We start from the raw sequence: 18391 nt of genomic DNA, 5'->3' as shown, positions 1-18391 counted from the left end.
CATAGTTGATTTACAATGTTGTACCAATTTCTGCTATATAGCAAAGTGACCCACGTTCCCTTTCTTATAATTCCCTGTGGTATACAGTAGGGCCTCATTGCTTATCCATTCTAAATGTAATAGTTTGCATCTACTAACCCCAAATTCCTGATCCATCCCACTCCCTTCCCACTCCCCCTTGGTGACTACAAGTCTGTTCTCTATGTCTGTGAGCCTGTTTCTGTTTCCTATATAGGTTCCTTTGTGCTGTACTTCAGATTCCACAAGTAACTTACTAACTTCACTTAGTCTGAGAATCTCTAGTTGCATCCATGTTGATGCAGATGGCATCATTTTGTTCTTTTTTATGGCTTAGTAATATTCCATCGTGTCTATGTACCACATCTTCTTAATCCATTCCTCTGTCCATGGACATTTAGGTTGTTTCCATGTCTTGACTATTGTGAATAGTGCTGCAAGGAACATAGGGGTGCATGTATTTGAATTGTAGTTTTCAGACATCTGTGTTTAATCCCAGAAGAGTGGGAGCTGGAAACTAGAAAACTGAAGGCTGGGATGGAAAAGAGCATCATTTCACTGTGTACTTTTTTGCATGGTTTGCATTTCTTTTATCAAGCGTATGCTATTCTCTTCCTTTCCCTTCCTTTCTGATGTTTCCCTTCCCCTGATGTTTCTAAGGCACAGCCAGGGCTAAGAACTTTTCATGACTGTGGTCCAATATTAAGCTTTGGATTGAATACTCTGGAGCCCATTTTTCAGAGTCAGAGGGGATCACTGCCTCATGGACTCAACTGCCTCACTAATGAAAACTCTATGGCCAGTGAGGGGGGCAGTGCTGATGCCTAACTCTCGTGCTTGGGCTCATTTCTTTTCTGGTTTCTGCAGAGATGACAGACTCTCAAATATGCCCCAATTCTTAAAATGAAGAACTGTAGATGAAAGAGGGTTTGGTTGACAGATGCTTTTCTGTCTGTGGAGAATTCTGCAGAAGGCTGCTCTGCTCCCTTTGGAAAGAGTAAGCAGTGGGATCTTTCTTAAGTAGAGTCAGCTCTGTGCTCTTCCCATCAGTCCACTGACACATATGTCTCAATGGCAGAGACTGGAGTGAGAACATGCTGTTTAGTTTAAGATCTCATGGTAAGTGTTCATTCCAAAGACCGTTCTAAGTGATTACAGGCATTGCTCCTCTTTGAATTACAACCCAAGACGTAAGAATCACTAACTGGATGTGTTAAAGCTCTTCTCACTCTCCATTTAAAAAGATTAGAAGGTTGATGGAGAGAGATGTGTTCAGAAATCATTAACATTGTAGGCATTGTTTTCAGAAAAGGACAGCCTTTGTTCACTCTTTAGTGGCTAGTTATGGTCGGGTGGAAATCAACCACAAAGCAGTTCAGTGTAGCCTAATGGTCATTTTCACAAGAATAGAACATAATTCTTGTAGCACAGTAATTACTTTCTCCTTCACCTTTGCTTCATCCAGGATATTTTTTAAACCGGCATATAAATTGTCAAATCTCAAGGTATACCGTATATGGGAAGTCATTCACCCTGGAATGCCAAAGTCATGGCTTGTCCTTAACAATTGATTACAACTTTTTCAGAGGCACAGTGCCCCTTCCCCTTTCTCTGTGTCTGCACTACCCTTTCTTTCCCAAGGGCTTCCTCTCCTTCTAAGACCCGTGGAGTTATTCCTCCACAGCCCAGCTTTAGAGGAAAGAGCTTGTCTATGGGCAAGATGTAAACACTGGGTGATTCTTGGGTAGGAGAGATCAGAAGATGTATCACCCATTAAATTTCTGCAGTACAGTGAGTGAGTCATTCTGAGGCAATATTGTTCTGAGTCGTTGGCAACAAACTTCCTACAGCACCATTAAAGCAGCCTAGTCTTCACCTGGGCTTGGGGCCTGGGGTTTCATCCAGAATGGACAAAAGATCCAGGTGTATACTAGGAAATGATAAGCGATTGTAGAAGGGAGACCAGCATTTACCTAAGGCCATTCACCCCATGAAGCACTGATTGAAAGCCAAATTTTATTTCCCAATTTTTTCCTGTTCGCACCCATCCACCTGAGCCATCAATTTCTAAATATTCCAGATATGATTATTCTTATGAGCTAAGTTGTTCAGAATACATATGTCCTATTAAGTGAAATTTGGTATTGAGAATTCTACACTGCTTTAAAAATTAAAAAGTTTTCTTTCTTTAGTCCAAAGAAGGGTGTCAAGAACTAACCGTGGAGTTCCTGTTGTGATTCAGATCCATGCTGGACTTCTATGTTACCTCATTTAATTCTTGCAACTATCCAGCAAATTAGTTATATTGTATTATTACTTAATGCTAATAACCAGATAGTATCTACTGCATGTCCTTTGATCTAAGGACCCTTGCAGGTCCTGGGGACTTTCTGATCCCACCAGGCACTCAGTCTGATGGATAAGACAACATAGAAGGGACTCATTACAATACAAACAGAAAGGTACCATAACAGATATAGGAACAGAAGGCCATGGAAGCATGCATTTTAAAAATGTAAATCTCTTGGAGTTCCCTGGTGGCCTAACAGTTAAGGATCCTGCATTGTCACTGCATTGGCTGGAATCACTGCTGTGGTGGGGGTTCAATCCCTGACCCTGGAATTTAGGCATGCTGTGGGTGTGCCTCCTCCCTAAAAATGTAAATCTCTTTGATGTATGCACCAATCAAAATAGTAGACTTACCCCCCCCGAACAAATTCTGAGGTAGTTGCCTGGGATTCTAACATTTTGACACAGGCAACTTACTAAAAATGGATAATTAGCAGAAATATAAACTGCTCTTTTTTTTCTTTTAGGGAATATTGGGAAGGCTTCTGAATCTCTTTTTTTCTAATCAAGGAACTTAAAATGTTCTAAAGAGATCTCATGGATGCATTCAATATCCCACATTATTTTTTAAATAACTGAACATGGCCTTAAAAGTGCATACAACAGCATAGGGCAAGTAAAAATACTCAATACCAAAGTGACTCTATCCGTGTCAGTTTCCTCCTAATATCTATTTCCTGTTCCCCACAAATAACTGTTTCCCTTTTTCTGGTTTCAATTCCGTTCTAAGCCACTGTGGCTGTCCTGGCGAGCCTGGGTTTCCTCTGGAACTGATTCAGTGCCTTGCCCAGACCCCAGTCTGTCTGGCTCATCTCCACTTGGGGTCTGTTGTGTCACCCCTCACACAAGCACAATTCAGTCTCCAAACTATTTAGACAGGAACTTTTGTCCCAAACAAACCTGTTTATCAGAGAGCGGTTGGATTGCATGGACAGACGCCTCAACAAGCAGGATATTCCATTGCAAATTTATGGGCTTTAGGCACACACAAGAATGCTTCCCAAGGAAGCGTGTGACTCTCTAGACTGCCACAGCAAAGGGAACAGGCTGGGTATTCGCCTATGTGTACTTTCTGGTTGAAGTACAACAGTTAGTGCCTTTTTTTTTTTAATTTGTGCAGCTTTTGGATTATTAATTTCAGGATGGGAAATCATTAGCATTCTTAATTTAAAGAGGAAACCATTGGACAAGAGTCTGCAGCTATAAATCAATACTAAAGATTTTCACTGAATTATGATGTTTCTACCTGACTCTGAGATTGGATTTTTTTTTTTTTTTTAACTTCCCTGTTCTTTTTTGAGCTTTTGAATTTGACTTAGCATACTGACTCTGTCAGGTCCCTGTGGTGAATTGATAATGAAATTAAGGGAGACAGGGTCCATTGACTTAGAAGACCTGTGCCATTAGTTAAGTCTTCTCTCTGTTTCTGCAGCTGGCTTGACACCCGCTTAGTCACCTTGGTTTTGGCACTTGCCTCTGACACTGACACTTAAGCAAACAGAGCTCAGAATGGGGATGAGGAAGTAGCATGGTAAATAGATGTTATAAAAAAGACAGAGGTGGAAATCAATACTTCCATTAACATCGAGAAGCAGACTTTTCAAAGAACATTTATATGTTTAGCTGACAGTAACGTGTCAAGAAGACTAGTTCCTTTAAGGATCACAAATGATTTGACTATCACTGTGCTGATAGTTCTTTTTCTTTCTTTCCACAAGAAATTTCACCTATCAAATTTAAAACTCAAACAAACAAACAAACAAAAAACCCCCAAGCAAACCAAAAAACCCTGCCTAGGAAGAATATTGAAATTTTTCAAGAAAGTGGGTATGACAGAAAATGTTAGTTCTGTGCATCAAAATTATTAATCATGTGCCACAAAATAGATATTTTCTTAAAGTGTATCATAGTAGGCATTGATTTGTACATATATCTCCTTAGGAGGTAATTACTTTTGTAATATATATAGTAGCACTGAATTGTTAATTTTCTGGCTTTGTTTTGTTGTATTATCCTCTCATCCTCAACTCACGGTTTCATTTCTGGATTTCGCATTCCTTGGCCCTGTACTTAGAGAAAACCATCAGCTTTTTTAGGGGGTTCAATTGCCACATTGTGCATGGTATTGGGAGGAATAAATGACAGGTGAATGTAAGTGCCTGGCACACAATAGAGTTTCCGAGTCTGTTGCTCCCCGACCCCCCCACTGTGTGCTACCTTTTCCATTTACCCCATGTTGGTTCCCTTACCTCCTCTGCTTTACCACCTCTGCTCTGCACCTTCGGAGGAATAGTTCTGGACAAAGGATGATGACCTTCAGTGACTTTGTTTATTTATTTTTTTAATGATTTTTATTTTTTCCATTGTAGTGGGTTTACAGTGTTCTATCAAATTTCTACTATACAGCAAAGTGACCCAGTCACTCACACACACACACACACACACACACATATACACATATACACATATTCTTTTTCTCACATTATCCTCCATCATGCTCCATCACAAGTGACTAGATATAGTGACTTTAAATAAGGGATTGACCTGTGGCTTTGCCTCCAGTGCCGGAGGTTGGGTACCTTTCCTGAGGCTGCCACCACTCCTACTCCTCTGTCATTCTCTCCTATGACCTGTGCATAGGAAACAAAGCTTGGTAGGATCACCCATCGTCATTAGGCAGTGTGGGGCTTGGGGAGTTTCTCTGCCTTTGAGGACAGAAGTCTTCAATTCAGCAGATCAAGAGATGTAGATTGTCACCTTGGATGTGAAGGGCACCGTTACTCCAAACTTGATTCTGATCTTCAAGATAGGGCAGGTTTAGGACAAAGTGCTGAGAACCTTGGGAGAAAAATGAGAGCTTCTTAGAATTCAAATGAGCAAAAGACAGGAATGTTAATCAGTATCTGGCATGCATCCTAGACTCTGGAAGAGCAAATTTCACGAAGTTCAAAGAAAATATATGCTTGGTCTCTTGACTGGAGGATTTTCTGAAAGGGTATAGGATAGGTCCAGAAGGAGTAGAAAATGAAATTCCAACTACGTAATAAAAATAAGCCGAATATGGAAGAAGAACTACAGAAATCAATATGGTTGCACAGAGAACTCTCCTTTGAGCTCAGCTTTTTAAAAGTGTGTTTGAAAGATCAAAGAACTTGCAGCCAAGAACAAAAGCAAGGCAATAGCACAAACTTAAAAGAATAGCATCATAAGGAATAAACTGAAAAAACAAGCTCAATTTGGCTAGGGGAAAAAAGGGTAGCAAAAATGACTTTTACCAATGTGTAAGGAGCAGGAAGAACAAGAGCTGTTAGTCACGTGTCTAAGAGATTATGATGTAATGTTAACAAGACAAAGAGAAAATAGAATTCCTCAGCTCCTATTTTGCTCTGTCTTCTCTACCGCAAGAATGACCTTCAGCCTGAAAATGGAAAGATGCCTGGCAGACGTGCCAGAGAACTGAAAACAAAAGGTGTAAAATGCCAGGCAGGGAGCCCCCGAATGATGTCCCACAGGAGAACTCAGTGGTGTGGAGGATCAGAGCTGGGCCACCATGCCACGGTCCTGACAAGGGGTGATGCAGACCCAAGGGAGGCAGAGCAGAGGGGCAGAGAAAGGAGGCCTAGGGGAGAGAGGCTGAGGAGACGGAATTGCTGGAAGAACCCACTGCAGATGCTCTGGAAAAGAAGCGGATGTGCCGTCTGGGGTGAGCCCAGAAAAGGAAGGGATTGCACAGCTCTTCTGTGAAAACGGAAAGCAGGCGCGATGTGGGGGTGGAAAACACGGATGGGGAGCAATCTCGTGCAGCCAGTCACAGAGACGCAAAGCTGGGGAGAATCCAGATTTGCCAGAATCACAGGTTATGCTCAGGAGAAGAGATGGGTATAAAGGGGATGTGGGAGTTCCCTGGTGGCCTAGCGGGTGAAGGATCTGGTGTTTGTCACTGCTGTGGCTCAGGTTGCTGCTGTGGCTCTGGTTTGATCCCTGTCCTGGGAACTTCCACCTGCTGCAGGCACAGCCGAAAATGAATAAAATAAAGAGGACATGGCCAAAGGGCCAATGTCTAGGTCCAAAGAGCTTATTATCTATCAGAAAGTCCAGAATGACGGCTTGACAGTTGCTGAGGAGCTGGGGATAAATTGGGAAAAGAAAGGAAGGAAGGAAGGAAGGAAGGCAGGCAGGCAGGAAAAAAGGAAGAAAGAGAAAGAAAGAAAGAAAGAAAGAAAGAGAAAGAAAAAAAGAAAGAGAGAGAAAAAAAGAAAGAGAGAGAGAGAGAAAGAAAGAAAGAAAGAAAGAAAGAAAGAAAGAAAGAAAAGAGCCGTTCGTGTACCTCATCCTGTGGACAGCATGTTATTGGAAAATATAACTTAAATGTAACAGAATCAGGAGTTTTGTGAATTTCCTCGTGCTTTTGTGTGAGATTGGATATTTAACAGTAAAACTGTTAAAAATGGACAGTGCTTCTCTTCCTTTCCCTATTAAAGGTGGGATATCTGGGTCATTAATTATTGAATTGCAGAGTGTTAATGCTAATAATGAAGGCTTCACGGTCCCACAAGAGTTTCTAATAAGGCTTCCTAAGGCAGCGAGAAATCAAGGAGAGCTTCCCCAAGGATGTAATATATGGGCTGAGAGCTTGCCGATGAGTAAAACTTCGCCTGAAGAAGGACTGCTCACCCTGGGAGTGCTAAAACTTTAATCAGATCTGGGTGCCTCACTTGAAAGAGAAATCTTGCCAAACTGAAACTCTGTCAGGTGAGGAACCAGAGATGTAACTAGCCAGGGTCACGGATCTAGGACCGTAGCTGTTATGTCCATTCTCTGGAGCCCTGGAGGAAGAATTTCATCTAATTCTGAGCCGATCTAGCCTCAGGGCCAAGCTCTGAAGCTCAAAACCCAAATAATCTGGATTTGAATACTCACTCTGCCATGAATTACATAACCTCCTATGTTTACCAGCAACAACAATACTGTGTTTTTCATAGGACTGTAGGGAGGACTAAATGAATAAATACACGTCAAGTGGCTAAAACAGGGCCTGGAGTAAGTTCCCATTTTGGCTCAGTGGTAACAAAACTGACTAGTACCCATCAGGACTCAGGTTTGATCTATGACCTTGATCCGTGAGTTAAGGATCCGGCATTGCCATGGGCTGTGGTGTAGGTTACAGATGGAGCTCGGATCTAGAGTTGCTGTGCGTAGGTGCTGGCACTAAAAAGACCAAAAAAAAAAAACAAAAACAAAAAAACAGCACCTGGAACATAGCCATCACTCAAACATGTCACCTGTTCTTATTACAAGACAGATAGGTATGTATCATTATTCAATAGAATCTTCTAGGAATCCAAGTTGTTGAACAAAGTGATTGAGTTATCTGAAAATATAACCTGCTATGTTTAGCCAGAGATTAGATGATCATTGGAAGAATCCAGGAGGAGCCGATACCTGCCTTGAGTGGGTAGAAACATTGGATGACAACTGGTCTTTCTGACTTTCAGACTTCAGTTTCTTTTTTGTATTGCTTTTTAGGGCCACATCTATGGCATGTGGACATTCCCAGGCTAGGGGTTCACCTGGAGCTGTGCCTGTCAGCCTACAGCACAGCCACAGCAATGCAGGATCCCAGCCAAATCTATAAGCTACACCACAGCTCAGGGCAATGCTGGATCCTTAACCCACTAAGCAAGGCCTGGGATTGATCCCACATCCTCATGGATACTAGCCAGCTTCATAACCAGCTGACCTACTGCAGGAACTACAGACTCCACAATTTCATGTGTAAGAATTGTAAATTCTAAGAGTTCTTCATTGCAACTCATAGATGTAAGTAGCTCTCTGGCATTTTCCTTGTTGAGAGCAAGTACCTGCTTTTTAAATTCGTAAGCCCATAGGGCTTCAGCAAGGTCACAGCTATGTGTGTTTCAATTTATGTTGAGTCACATCTCAGGGAAAACTGTGTTCAGTCCATAAGATGAAAACCAAGAGCACAGAATTTTTGATAGGGCTTCATTCTGAAATGTAAAATGAGAGACTTTTACTGTCACACTATCACAACTCTCTCTTAAATGCTTCTTGGTGGTTAGTAAAATGACCCTACTTTAATCAAGTCAGCAATGAGCAGTAATGTTCAGTTAAGAAATGCTGGTTTGGTTTGGTTTGGTTTTGCTTTCTTTGTTTGTTTTGGTTTGGTTTTTTGTTTGTTTGTTTGTTTAGGGCTGCAGGTGCGACATATGGAAGTTCCCAGGCTAGGGGTCAAATTGGAGATACAGCCACCACCAGGCTACATGACAGACAGCAACTCAGGATCCAAGCACGTCTAAAACCTACACCAAAGCTCACCTGCTGAGCAAGGGGGCGGTGGGGCGGGGGGGAATCAAACCAGCATCCTCATGGATACTAGATGGGTTCATTACCACTGAGCCACATGGGGAGCTCCTGGTTTGTTTCTTTTTTTTCCTTTCAAGGATTTTCCTCAAAATTCTTGATCTCAGTGAGAGCACTGATAATCTGTGAGTTATCTGGGCTCTCAAAATGCAGAAAAGAATCAAAAAAGATTTAGAAGAAAACACTGGCCCATTTTCCTGAGAAATCAGCCAGCCTGATTTGTTCACTGGTTAAAGAGTAACAGCAACCGCACTAAACCCCAGAATGGTCAGTGCAATTAATGCAATTAAAGTAATTAGTCCTGGCAGCTGTAAGGTCAAATAGAGGTAACTTTGTAACAACAATCTGCCACTGCAAAATTACTGACATTTCCAACTAAATTATATTCTCTAAATTGTTGCCTTAATGCTAAATAAATAAAGTTATGCTAATGTAGGGACTGATTACAGATTGAAATTAGCACAATTGCTTGTTATACAGTCTGCTAGGGTTAACGTTTTTTAAAAACATAATTAATGGCCTTTGCTTACTGTCTCTGGTTATAGATCCTGCAGCTCATTTGCATTCTTTTGCAATATGCTGACAGTGCTAAATGTCTCAGAAGAAAGATCTCATCTGGAGGCGGAAAATGCGTTTTGCACGTCATCCAGCTAACACTTGTTATGGTTCCAGGCCAGCGTTAATAACAAAGATGACCAGAAAGAGAATGGATCAGAATGAAGCTGGAATCCGTTTTTGCCCTTCAGTCTCGTGATCCAAGCCTTTTCTGGAGTCAATGTGAAATGTAATTGCTCTTTTGACCTCTATCTTCTCTCTCCCCAGGTCTGAGGAAGAGCTACACTGGTTGATTATTGCACGAATGAAAGGCACTCTGACCTTGTCGACCGAACGCCTTGCAGCTTTCAATGTTGCCCATTATACCGCAAGCAGGCAACTCCTGGAGAGCTGCTCCCTGGGCAACCTGCCAGAAAAGGCTCCGGCGGCAGCAGTTCAGACGCGGCCAAACAGCTCAGGCAGCAAAGGAAACAGGTTGCGGGGTTGGGGGGAGGGGAGGGAAAGACAGAGTATATAAAACTATTGTTAGCATGCAGTTTAAAGAGCTCTCAGGCATCTATGCTAGAGAGCGCCTCTGCTAATTCCTCCCCGCAGCATTTGTCCGACCTCGAAACTGACCTGGAAAGGTTTGCTGAGGAAGGAAGCAGCCACCGACGGAAGTGCAGCTACTGATTTCCTAAAATAGGCTGTCCCTCACTCAAAAGGGTTTATGATAATACTCCTATGTACATAGGCATGTACTGTGAGTTTCCAGCAAAAAGTAGATCAGGATATTTAGTTAACAATAATTGCTCTCGATTATAAATTATTCAGGGCAAACCTGGTTGGATTATTTTTAGAATTTATGGTTCACAGAAAGATCAGAGTACAACTCAGGATGAAAACAACACGGTGGCTCCAGCAAGCTCTCTGGTTCAGGCTGACTTGTTGAAAATCAGCTGTGGGCCCTTTGCCTGTCTGCTAGTTCTCCTCCAGTTCTAGCCAACATTTTATGGAGCATTGATTCTGTGCTTTAGCAGTGTGGGAGAAATGACATGTGAAGTGTGCCCATGAATTAAGGAGACAGGTTGGCCCATCAGACACCAGAGTTGGTGCCATTTGCTTTTTCATTTGATTTGATTCGTTGAGGGGAAGCCCTGAGGGCCTGCTCTGAAGGAGGTATGGTGTGGGGTTTCTTAGATTCTGCCTTTGATGTAAGTCTTGCAATAATCCTCAGGTACATATTGTCAGCCCCACTTTAGGAAGAGTTACTGTAGCAGCAAAGGCTTTGGAATGTGGAATTAGCCAGACTTGGATTCAAACTCCATTTTGTTACTACTCAAAATCTGTGCCATCTTTAAAAAAAAAAAAAAAAAATCTTCTTTCTGTGCTTTGATGGGCTTCGTTCCTGGTGAAAAAGACTAGATTGACCTAAGACCCATCCCAGCGGTATCTAGAAGAAACAATAGTTGAGCAACCACACATCCCAGATTTTCTGGGATACCCCATGTCCAAATATTATGGCCTTTCATGCCTATGAAATTATTTATACCCATCAGATGGCAAATTCAGAAATCAAAATCACCCCATCTATACATGAAAACCATCAGAGGTGGGCCAAGAATGATGAGAAAAGACTGGGGAGAAATGGTGTTAAAAGATAATTTTCAAAGAAAGGTAAAATCGTGACCCTCATGCAGATGTAAAAATGAGTACATGTTCAAGATTTGATTCTATTCGTTAATCAAAGAGGGAACCGACAGATATTGTAACTGGTTCGAGAGACTCTGAAAAGACACATTTAAAGATCAGGAATATTGAAATGAGAATGCAAATGGAACAAAACTGTTTTTTTTTTTCCAGGGGGAGTGGGGGGGGGAGAATCAATTGAACCTCTACCACACAGGGAAGCATTTGCATGTCTATCAGTTACCAATGCCATACAAGTTGTAAAACAGCTCAAGGACAATGATGGCTGGAATCCAGATAAGGAAATGGGTGTGCTGTGTGCAGACAATGCATAGTTTTCCATGTAGCACAGTTTTTTCCTACCATGGAAATAGCTTCGTGTGGAATATGGCATTTCATTGTGATTTCTGGTTCCTGATGGCTACCTGGGGAAGCATCTCCTTGGGGGCTTGGGTGTGGATGGGGGATCACCCAAGAAACCTCCAAATTAAAATCATACCTCCAATCTTCAGGGAGGGTTCTCACAAATGTCCTAAACAATTAGCCTCTTCAACTGCTTTTCAAGGTTGAAGTTATGATGGAAGGAGACAGAAAAATTCAGCTGTGTGCAGAATTTATAGATGCAGTATTTCTTCCTGACCCTTTGAGGAGCCTTTTGTGACTTTTCTTGATGTGGTTTAAGGGTCACGAAACTGTTAAGAGTTTAGTTCACTCAGGGCTAAGGACCAATGTGAACAGGGAAGCCCCCGTGAAGACAACAGGAGAAAAATGGTAATTAAATAAAAAGAGGGAAGAAGTTTTTTCGCAGTGGGTTTGCTGCCAAAACACAGGTGTCATGAAAACCACCACTAAAGCAGAGCCAAAATAGAAAAGGAATAGACTTGTATCAACATGGTTGTCCTTGGACATGTAAATTCAGACAAGTCTACCAGTGCTGGGCCATCTGATCTACAAAGGTGATGGGATTGACAAAGAACCATCAACAGACATGAAGAGGAATGAGATGGGGAAGGGCTCTTTCAAGGAGGCCTGGGTCTTGGATAAACTGAAAGCTGAAAGTGAGCTTGGTACACCATTGATACTGTTCCCAAAGGCAAGGTGCTTGTCTTGTCACAAAAGGTATCCAGAAACAAGACAGAAATTGAGAAAGAAAAGTGAGGATTTATTTGAGAAATACACCTCTTAAGGAGAGGCAGAGAAGTGAGCAGCTGCATTTCTCTGGCACGCCAGGTTTAAGAGGCATCCACAATTACAGGGACAGAACATTCACCGGAAAGGAGAGGTTTGGGGGTCATCTTTCTTAACTATCATTCCAGCCCCGCCTTCCCGAAGGAGGGAGGGATTTTTGTCCTTATTTAGCTTTGATTGTGTCATGGCCTCAGTACATGATGGGAACTTCTTATCTGCATGACTAAGTTTATAATGATTTTATTGTAGTAAGGGCATAATGAGCAACAAGGTTACATTCAGAAGCTGGAGATTAGGGCACTTTTCCACCTTTCTTTGTCTGCCTCCAGGGCACTTGTCACCCCAAAATGTATGGTTTTCTGTCGGTCTAGAGGTTCCTGCTTTTCTTTGTCTGCCCATGGACCCCGCTGTTTGCATGGTGCGTGGTTTCCTGCCATCTGGCCCCATGCCCCCTTCGCTGCTCATACCTAGCTGTCTGCCTGCTGTAACAGTACCTCCCTATGGAAATTCAAGACGACAAGTATTATGTGACCATCACTGATGTCCCAAGACACAGAGACTTTTTCAAAAACATGATTTCAGGCGCATCCCAGGCTGACTATGCTGTCCTGATTGGTGCTGCTGGTGTTGGTGAACCTAAAGCTGGAATCTACAAGAAAGGGCAGACCTGTGAACATGCTTACACACTGGGTGTGAACTGGATCCCACCGAGCTACTCCATGGCCAGGAGTGATGCAAGGAGATCATAAAGGAAGTCAGCACCTACATTAAGAAAATTGGCTCAACCCCAACACTGGAGCATTTAGGCCAGTTTCCAGTTGGAATGGTGACAACACGCTGGGGTCAAGTGCTAACATGCTTTGGTTCCGGGGATGGAAAGTCACCGGTAAAGATGGCAGTGCCAGTGGAACCACACGGCTTAAAGCCTGGGGTTGCATCCTGCCACCAGCTTGTCCACCTGACAAGACCTTGCACCTGCCCCTCCAGGACATCTAGAAAATTAGTAGGATTGGCACAGTCCCCGTGGGCCAAGTAGAAACTAGTGTTCTCAATCCTGGCACAGTGGTCATCTTTGTTCCAGTTGACTAAAGTGAAATCTATTGAAATGCACCATGAAGCTTTGAGTAAAGCTCTTCCAGGGGATGTCATGGGTCTCAGTGTCAAGAATATGTCTGTCAAAGATATTGGTCATGGTGGTGTGGCTAGTGACAGTAAAAATGACCCACCAGTGGAAGCTGCTGGCTTCATGATTCAGGTGATTATCCTGAACCATCCAGGCCAACTCAGTGCTGGATGTACATCTTTGCTCAGTTTTCACACAGCTCACATTGCTTGCAAGTTTGCTGAGCTGAAGGAGAAGACTGATTGTTGTTCGGGGCCAAAGGCCTGAAATCTGGTGATGATGCCATAGTCGATGTGGTTCCTGACAAGCCCACGGTGTTGGGAGATTCTCTGCCTACCCTTCTCCAGGCCCTTTTGCTGTTTGTGAGACAGGAAACAACAGGTTGCCACGGGTGTCATCAATGCAGCAGACAAGAGGTGGCTGGAGCTGGCAAGGTGTCCCAGTGCCGACATGCTTTGGTTGCCAAGCATGCCTAGAAAACTCAGAAGGCTAAATGAATATTATTCCTCATACTGCCAACCTGGTCTTAATCAGTGGGGTAAGAGCATTTTCAGAATGGTTGATCTCAATTTGTCATTTAAATTTAGTAGTAGAAGACTGGTTACTGATAATGCGTCATAAAACCTTCAAGAAGAAAGGAGAATGTTTTGTGAACTGTTTGCTTTGTGTGTGTGGCAGTTGTTAATAATAATAATAATAAAAACAACTCAACTGAATTCTATTTCAGAATTTTGAGAAGACCCATTTTAAAAAGTTTAATAAGGAGTTCCCACTGTGGTGCAGTGGGTTAAGGACCTGGTGTTGCCATAGCTGTAGTGTAGGTGGTAGCTGTGGCTCTGATTTGATCCCTGGCCCAGTAATTTACACATGCCCCAGGTGTGTTCGGAAAAAAGAAAAAAAGTTCAACAAGGAATAAAAAAACATGGAGGATGAAGAATAGGATTAAGAATTGAAACAGGGAGGAGAAGAATCAGCTGTTGCGAAGGTTGCCATGAATAACTCCGAACAGAACTACATGGTTAATAAAAACACCATTTTAACCTCATGTCCGTAAAGAGTGGAAGTAAAGGAGTTCCTGTTGTGGCGCAGCAGAAACCAATCCGACTAGGAACCATGAGGTTGTGGTTCGATCCCTGGCCTCGCTCAGTGGATTAAGGATCTGCTGTTGCTGTGGCTGTGGGGTAGGCCAGCATCTGTCATTCCAACTGGACCCCTAGCCTGGGAACCTCCATATGCTGCGGGTGTGGCCCTGAAAAGCAAAGAAAATAGAAGAGAAGCTTTATTGCCAAAGCTCAGGCTGCTTTGTAGATTTCTGACCTCCCCTGGAAATCTAATGTGGTCATAGTTTGTATGAATTTATCAGAAAGCATGTATTTCACTTAGAACACATGAAATATACACTGTTCCTGCAATTTTACACTTTGTTGGTTTTTTTTTTTTCCCCCTCTCCTTCACACTTCCCTCCCTACACAAACATTAAAAATAAAGAAAATGTTCAGGAGTTCCCATTGTGGCTCAGTGGTAACGAACCCACCTAGTATCCATGAGGATGCGGGTTTGATTCCTGGCGTCACTCAGTGGGTTAAGGTTCCAGCGTTGCCCTGAGCTGTGGCATTGGTCACAGATGTGGCTCAGATACGATGTTGCTGTGGCTGTGGTGTAGGCCAGCAGCTGCAGCTGTGATTTGACTCCTAGCCTGAGAACTTCCATATGCTGCATGTGGGGACCTAAAAAAGGCAAAAGAAAGAGAGAGAGAGAGAAAGAAAGAGAGACAGACAGACAGAAAGAAAGAAAAAGAAAGAAAATAAAAGAAATGAAAAGAAAGAGAAAGAGAAAGAAAATGATCCATTGAATGCCGGTATTGAAGACTCTTCTATTTGTAAAAATCCAATAGGAAAAAAAGAAAGAAAATGATCCAGTGAATGCCTATGTTGAAGACTTTTCTGTTTTATTTATAAAAACCCAATACTGTATTGTAAATATGCCAGACTAAAGGAGATAGAGTTATGTTTTGTTCTGAAAGAAAAATTTGGGAAGATACCTAGTTCGGCGACTAACATGAAATGTGCAAAAGAAATAAAACATGAAATGTGGAGAACTTTGTGGTGGAGCTCGGAAGACTGCGAGAATCCATGGAAAGTAAGAGCTTAGATGGAGGAAAGCCAGCCTGGGGTCAGGGCACACAAGACCTTCTATCTAGTAGTTTTATAACCTCCCAAGATATCATTCTGGAGTTACTCCTGAAATAAAATTTGAAGAAACTAGGTAACGCTCACACTCAAAGAGGTCAACTCAAAATGGGAGGCAGTGTTATCTTGTTTAAATCCTTCAGTAATCGACAACGAGGAAGGAAGGGCTGTGGGGTTTTGACATGATGCAGTGGCAGCTGGGAGATCCGTGTGTTTGGACAAGGCAAAAAGGGTTAAACCCACCAACACCACGAAACAAATGAAAGAAGGCAACTTGAGCCTCTCTGAAGTCAGAGTTTCATATAAACTGTTTGGTCCCACAAAAGAGTTTCTTTCTTTTCATTGTTTTAACCTAAGGGATGAAGAAAAATAAATCGATGTCAGATTAAAAAAAAAAAAAAAGCTTCTAGTAGCTCCAGACAGTATATTAAAAATGAAAATAATCATTTGCTTGTGGGGAGAAGAGCAAGCCAATAAAACTTAGGCTTCCTTATGATAGCACACATTGTTTAAAAGGAACTTTAGAGTTATTATTCCTCTTTTGATCTTCCCCTAAAGCTAAGAGGTGTACAAAATCTCCCCAAATTGCCCTGCTTTCTTGCTGTCATGTTTTTAAGTAGTATCCTACACATACCTTCCAAGTTTTGAAAAGCCCCACTCAGTGTTTTATAGAAACGCAAGTTACCAGAAATGGGCAGAGTGCACAGCACTAAATATAGCAATGTAATTGCTGTCGTGTAAATTATCTCCTCTATATAGCAGTAGAACAATGAGATAAAAGGTTTATCTTGACAAAGTTTGAATAAGTAGAGGTGGAACTGATTCAGAATCTCTGTAACTTCTCTATCCACAGGCAGTGGGAGGGGGAGAAAAGAGCTCCTTTAATTTCTGTATCTGCACGTCCTTCCTGTTCATTTGCATTGAGGGAGTTTTTCCATAGTGTATTCATTTGCTAGTGAGATAATATGTCCCAGCATGATCAGATAAGGGAGGGATAGAATTACTAATGACGAACGGAGGCAGCACAAGGGCAAGGAAGCAAAGCAGCCCTTCCTTTTCGTGCCTCATCTGGATGGATCTGAATTTCAACCCTCTCATTGTTTTTTTTCTCATGGTGATGGTGGGGCCATTTTTTCGGTTTTTTTTTTCCCCCCAAAGCTGGGTTAGGACATTTGCAAATTGAGTTCTACAGTTTGGGGTTTTTTTTTAAAGTGTCATTCAAAGAAGGAATGTGATATCTTGAAGCTGACTGGCTGTTCTATTTTGGCTGTTTGTATGTACTTGTCAGTTAATAAATTGAGGGCAGTTTAAATCAGCTGTCACTCAGGAGTGTCTGCTGTGGCTCAGGGGTAACAACCCAACTAGGCTCCATCAGGATGCAGGTTCGATCCCTGGCCTCTCTCATGGGCTAAGGATCTGGCATTGCAGTGATATATGGTGTAGGTGGCAGATGTGACTCAGATCCCATGTCGCTGTGGCTGTGGTGTAGGCGGGCAGCTACAGCTCCAATTTGACCCCTAGCCTGGGAACATTCATATGCTGCAAGTGCGACCTTAATAATAATAATAATAATGAAAAACATAAATCAATCACCTGTCACTCAGTAAACATCAGCTGTTTTCCAGGTACTGTGGAAATAACAACCCAGAGGGCTTATGCTTTAAAAAAAATTCTAAATCGAAAGTTAGAAAGAAGATTCACAGAAATGTTTGATTCACAGAAATGTTTAAATTAATGATTGGAGCAATGGTGTGTTACCAGTAGCAAAGCCTTCATAAGAATGTAGATAGAAATACAGGTTAAATATAAGCAGTGGTGGTGATGGCTCACCCTGGGCTGTCTGTGGTTAAGTGCGGGATTTACCCAGAATGCTCAGTGCATGAAGTGCAATATTCCCTAGAACAGCCACAAGTTAGGAAGCCAAAGTTAGGAGCTGAGAAGCAGAACCATGCATTTTGAGGTCAGGAGTGTCTGGCCTGCACCCTAGGCAGTTACTCTGACCCTTGTTTTCCTTTGCTGCAAAGCTTCCACCTGTCTCCAGAATAGAACTCTGTCCTTTCAGGAAAAGTACGGAAAGCAACAGCATGATGATCAGCATTTTGTGGATACAGAAAGTATAGAGGCCACGTTCAAACATTCTTACCTAAAAGGTGTAAAGGGATGTGGTGATGCACAATGGGAAAAGATGATTTGGCTTTGACTCACCTAGAAAACTTTTCAGAGATAGCTTGGAAGCCTGAAACACTCAGTGGGCTGACCCTACGGGGGAAAGTCTGGCTTCCTTTCAGATATTGCCTGCTGCCTGCTGGGACAGGTACTTGCCTGGGGAAAAGGCGGGCTCTAGAGTGAGGGGAAGCATGCCAAATTTAAAGTTACTCTGCCCTAGGTCACCCAGACACACCACAACTCTTTGTTGGCTGCTAATGGATGTCTGCTCCCCTGTGCCAGCCCATGGTGGTTAAGCCTTGTTTGGTATTGAAATCCACTAGGTCAAAGAATGACATCCTGGGCCTTGTCACCCACAGAGAGCAAAAGGAACAATGAAATAGTCACAGTCTCATAATGAAAAGAGTGTTTCTTTAGTGGAACCTTGACTTTCACTGAGCACTTGTTACAAAGAAAATGTAGCTCTAGAATAGGGGACATTTTTCCAGGGCAATTTGTCCAAAGCTGAGAATATAATAGCAATAGCCCTAAAAATAAGAATGCAGTTATGAAGGAACCCTTTGCATTCCTGCACCCCCGTATTCTGAATGTATTCATTTCCCAGCACTCTCAGAACACATCCTAAATGAAGAATAAGGCACAAAGCAAAGCGGCGCTGTACCACCATTTTTGGACCCCAAACCCTCACCCCACTGATGGGCTAAATTACGACAATGACAGAGGAGACAGAGAAGCCAGTGGAGGGAAAACTGGC

At 42.5% G+C, this 18391-nt stretch overlaps 1 pseudogene; it reads left to right on the top strand.

The window, feature by feature from the left end:
* Positions 9341 to 14131, top strand: LOC100512950 (annotated as a pseudogene).

Source organism: Sus scrofa, chromosome 2 (assembly GCF_000003025.6).
Source record: "Sus scrofa isolate TJ Tabasco breed Duroc chromosome 2, Sscrofa11.1, whole genome shotgun sequence".
Taxonomy (NCBI): domain Eukaryota; kingdom Metazoa; phylum Chordata; class Mammalia; order Artiodactyla; family Suidae; genus Sus; species Sus scrofa.
This window is presented reverse-complemented; position numbering and strand designations above follow the sequence as displayed.